Source organism: Atta cephalotes, assembly GCF_000143395.1.
Source record: "Atta cephalotes unplaced genomic scaffold scaffold00004, whole genome shotgun sequence".
NCBI lineage: Eukaryota > Metazoa > Arthropoda > Insecta > Hymenoptera > Formicidae > Atta > Atta cephalotes.
The window spans coordinates 6,284,976-6,291,210 of NW_012130068.1; positions in this window are offsets into that span (position 1 = coordinate 6,284,976).

Below are 6,235 nucleotides of genomic sequence, written 5' to 3' on the forward strand. Positions count from 1 at the left end.
TTAATATACTACGTATAAGTACGTACGTACTGTACTTATTATTACTTATTNTTTATTTATATAATATAATATATATAATAATAATATAATAATAATATATATATATATATATATATATATATATATATATATATATATACACGTACTACTGTTTATGAATGTTTCAGACACTCGCATAAATTCTAACAAATAGTCATGTAAAGGAAGTAAAATATTATAAAGTCATCAAATATGTTACATATATTGTTAGATATCAAAAGAACAACCCAATCTCTTAAGTTAAATAAAATTTTGTTACTTTTAACTTTAATATATGTCAAAATCGATCCATTTTTCAAAATCAATTGTTCATATTAATAATTAATCCTCTATTATCACACTGATGCGAATTTGAACTTACAAAATTTTTACTTTACTGTAACTCGGGAGTAGGGGACTTTGAATATTTACCTCCACCACTATTTGTAAAATATATCAGCGGCTCCTCCTCTAGCGATGCTTATATCAGTGTCAATCAAATTGGCATCGTGCCCGTTTCTACCAAGTAGATTAACTTTAATTTCGGTTCAACTTCATCTTTTTCTAATTTTTGAAACTGGAAAAAGTGGAAGAGATATATAGTTGAATCAATATTAAAATTAAACTACAGTGGTGAAAACGGGCATCGATTAACTAGTTAAATGTCTGTAAAACAAAGCATGCGATTTCGCATACGTGCAGTGTTGTAAACATGGTTGACGAATTAATGGTCTGCTAAAAATTTTTGAAAGTAATTTGCGGATAAAATAAATAAAGATAAAGATGTTTTTTTTTAATTGTTTTTGTATTTAATATTTTAATATTTTGTAATAATATTTGTAATGTTGTATCATGCATAACGCTTTTAAAGAAAAAAAAGTATTATTACAATATATGTCAAGATCATTGACTTTTGAAAGAGCTGACCTTATGTAAATGTTTACATTTGTAAATTATTTTCAGTTTTATAAGTCAAAATGCATAGAGTATAATTTGTAGAATATTGATAGTAAATAATCGATAAATTTCAAATATTCTCTTTTGACACATATAATAAAAAATAATTTATAAAACATTTTCTAGTTTTATATGTTCATACCTATGGAATTAGTATGTAGTATACATAAGTATCTTAAAATATATTAGGCGTAGTAAAAAGAAATCCATTATTTTTACATGAAATTGAATGGAAAAATAATGGATTTCTTTTTGCTATATCTAATACATAAAAATATAATACACTAAATTGCTGTTCTATAAAGTTTCAATTTTTTGCATAATCATTCGATTAAATTTATGCAGGTGTCTAAACTTTCACAGGCTAGTAACATTACGCATAGAAGAGTTAAAATTCTATAAAAAATTTTGTTGTAATTATTTACCTGTTCACGTAAGTTCTCATCGAAATTATAAGTGGACAATTTGTGAAGAATCGCTACTGTCTCACTTATCTGAAATTATTTTTACATAATACGAAAGTTTGTAGTAAAATCGAAAATTTTACATTCATTGCAATGAATAAGATTATGTCATTTGGAGGAAAACTTAAATACGTATAATTTCATTGTTGCAACATTATTGTTTGTGCTTATTATTCTAGTTATAAATTAGTAATGTTTTAATTTGAATATACCTTATCGTAAACAGTTTGACATACGTAGTTTAATGTGAGAAAGAAGATGCAATTTAGAATTTGAAAATTTACATTTATGAACAAGAATCTATTATCAGATATCACTTTATTATTACCAGTATTTGTAAACAACAAATACATATGAATAAAGAAAGTCATACTTTCTGTAAAGAGCAGTAGCATTTGTAGTGAAATTTGAATGTTGAATACTTTGTTTAGTTTGCGTGATATGAGGCATATCTGTAGGTGGACGTGTCTGTAAATAAATTGTAGTTGTTATAATTATTCAAATTACAAAGATACGTACGAGAGGAACTAAGCGAAATATATTATTTGTGTAGAGTTCGATTCAAACTATAGTTGTAATTTACGATTGCTACAAAATGTGCAATTATTTTATACAGTTAAAATTAATTATTCTTATATATATATATATATATATATATATATATATACACACATTATACATATACATATACATATACATATACAATATCCTATTTCTACATTTGCTTTAAAATATCTCGAAAAGTATAAAAGATACAAAGAAATAATTCAATTAAAAATGGAACGATTTCCAGGTAAACCTATATTATATTAATCATTATATTATTATTATCATTATATTAATTTTTTTGTTATATTATTTTTTTCCTTTTTATTCATCTAGGTATCACTTTATCCTTGTTATTTACCGAATATTAAATATAGATAATATGGCATTCGGGAAGTAGCCGGGTCAGAATCTGAACACGTCGTAAAAATTATGAAGACATTTCCGCTTTTTAAAATGGAATTTTTTCTACATAATACTTCGCTCCTCTATTTATTCTAAAAATATTAATATAAAAATCCAATTATGAGAAACTTTGTATTTTATTCTGGCGTACATATTGATATGAAATATTAAGTACTTCGTAAACTATTAATCTTTCGATAATCATATTTTAATATATAATAATATTTAATATATAATAATATTTTAATATTTATGGATAGAATAATCAATTTAATTTAATATTAAAAAAACGTAGTTGTTTTTTAAAAAAAATACCTAAACACAATGAATAATTTCATTACATGACTATTTGTTTTTTTTTTCATCAATGTATTCATCTTATTATTAGTATATTGATAAAAATATTAAGAAACGATTATTAAAAAAATAATGTTTTACGAAAGATTTAACATTTTATTACAACATTTGTCAAAATAAAGTAAGAGCGACCGGGGATAATTGTTACTTGTTTAAAATAATTTTTTACACGTATAAATAAAATATAAACTAATAAATGAAATATAAATTGAAAGATAATTTTTCAAGTCACATACATGAACAATACAAAAATTATTTTTGTAAATTAGTACCATGATTAATTTTGACGTTTTTTTAAAGATGTCATATAAGATGTTATAATTTTTAACAATAACTGACCTCATATTATATTAGATAGATCCTTACAGATTATTTGAAACGGAATTATTGGAATCAGTTATAGATCCGAAAATTCAAAATATAACATGTTTAATTTTGAAGAAATAAAAAAAATATGTATAACGTAATTTTGTTAATAATTTTCTGATAAAATGCATAATACGTAATATAATTATAGATATATATTATTGATATATGTTATCATATACTTAATAAGAGGGAATTTAATAATAAAATCATTATATAGATTATAATATTATCGATTTTGCTCTTTTTTTATGTAGAAATTTTTATATAACGGTAATGGAAAACAATGGACCCCATTAAAATATCTCGTTTACATTTTTGTACATTCATTGCTTAATAAAAAATATATTTCAACATGTTAAAGCTATTTAATATATCATTGATTTATTTCACTATTCGTTATCAAAAACTGAAAATATTTTTTGTTTCTGAAAATACACTATTCGATCTAAAATAACTTATTGTAACATGATCGCATTGTTTTTGCGAAAATACTACATTTTTATGCAATATTATCTTTTGTTGTTTTGTGATATAATATTAATCAATTGGATATCCATATGTCATATATATCATTTAGCCTCGGTATCCTCTATAATATCGTGTAAATTATTGATTTCTTTATATTTTTACCTTAATATATTTGTATGCAAAATGATTAAAGAAAGAAATTATATTGTATAAAAATTCATATAATTCCATTAAAAATTGTGAAAGTAACCATTATGTTTTTGGTATCTCTATCAAGAAAAAAATAATGTGACTAAAATATGTTCTCCTTGAACTGTTGTATTCTCAAAAATATTTAAAAAAAATTTTTATACTTTTCGAGATGTTACGATCCAAAAGTTAAAATGAAGCACACTAATAAATATGTACGCGCCCATGTGTGTACATGTTAATTTAAAAAAAATTACATTATAATCCATATATAACGCATGTGATTCTTAGCTCCTGTTATCCGATGATTCACTAAAAGGTATTTGTTTTGTCTTCTATAATCTGCATTATTTTCGAAAAGATCGGAATAGAGTACATGTAAACGATCATTAACTTGATGAAATCTGGAACCTACGTATCTGAATTGAATGAAAGAAATTTAGTTTTTCATTAAAATTAAGATATATACAGCATATATGTACATTTTTAATAAATACTCAATGTCAGACTTAAATTAAAATTTTGTTATTTACTTTTTGTGTTTAAATATGTTTCTTATATATTTATCATATATGTATAACAGTATAAAATTTTATTATTTTTCCATTTAAGTTTTTGTATAAAGCATTCTTTGCAATATCTAATAAAATTATTTGAAATTATATAAAGTGTCTTAAAGAATTTAAATAGTTTTAAAAAGGTCTTGTTCAGATTGTGAACATTTTGTTCTACACTGTCAATAAAAAATTACTTAGTAATGGATACATATGTATATACTAACCTGATGATAGATGCCCAAATTAGAGCACTTAAAAAATGGACATATCTCGGATAACTATATACTAGATAATGCATATGAGTGAAAAATAAACCAAAAAATAAAAAGGCATCGGTATTTAAAATAGAATATTCAAAATTAAAATAAAACGTTATTGATAAATCCAAAGATATGAATACAATCCATCCGATGATTATTTGAATTATCTCGTTACGCAACTGTTGATATTTCTTTGGCGCTCCGAGTGCTTCCAATGTATCGTCTACTATTGAAAGTTCATGTAAGCACCCATTCAATTCCTTTAAAAAATCATATTAATTTATTATGCGATACAAAAATGAATTATTATGATTTTATATTTGAATAAAAATTGTTATTGCAATGTAACAATTTTTATAGGAAATGATGGATAAGGAATTATCGAAATTCGATTAGCATTTGAAACATAAGATTTAAAAAAATTTCATTAAAAGCTAATTTAGGAAAGTTATATAAGCAAAAATATTAATTTAACAAACATATTTCGTCTACAATAAATAATACAAACAATAAATAATACAAATAATAATACAAACATTAAAATTGATGTGTTCAGAAACTTTCATAAATTGCCCATAGCACATGTCAATTATATTTATTATATTAATTAGCTAGTATTTGAGTTATAAAATACAAATTACTTTCAGTCCTTTGATTTGAAGTAATTTGTATTTCAAATCAAAAGGTTGAAAATATTTTGTATTTTGTAATTAAAAATATTTAATATTAAAAATATTTTAATGATGTATTTTGCTCAGCTCCGTATGTGCACGGAAATAAATATGTTAGTAAAAAAGCAAATACATTATTAAATCGCAACATTTTTATTCTTATATTATTAATAATAGATTTATTTGTATAATATATTATTAAATCATAGTACCCTACGCATAGTTATCTTTGAAAGAAGACCTCATTTCAAAACGAAAAAATAAAAAGTGTGAAGAGAAGATACGTCGGTACCTTCCCTACTCGCAAATATATATTTTTTGTATATTTCTGCAATATTTTAATGAAACTAAAAAGGACATTGCACTAACATCACCGAAAGATTTCACAAACATTTTCGTAATATTTCAGAAATGTTTTTGTGAACCGACGCGGACATTTTGACATTGCTGCAGAAACTTCTCAGAAACATTATGCAACATAACTACGATAGTTTCAATGCTTCAATGTTATGTTTGTGCAATGTTAAGAAATCCTTCTGTGATCAGAATTGTATTTGCCTATAATTATGAGATCAATATGCCTTTCATGCTGTCAATGAAATAAGTGATTAAATAAAAATTAAGATATTTGATAAAAGTCGAGTAATATTAGGAATTATGAGTACGTATTAAAACTTTTACCTTAAATCGAAAGAAGCTAACAAATATCGATGCAATCGCGGTGATGCATACAATGTATGATCGTGACGACACTACTAGTGGCTGTCCGATGTAATATGAGTAATAAAAGGAATATGCAAAAAAACTCCATATAACCAAAGTATATATGCACGAGAGATACGGCCTAGGTTGTCCGAGAGGATATTCGAACACGAACAAATTCCAGAATGAGCCAATGGTGAATAATGGTGCCAGCGCTGATTGTAGTGTTTGTGTCATAGTTCCCAAGTCGTCGACAAATAATTTCAATTAGT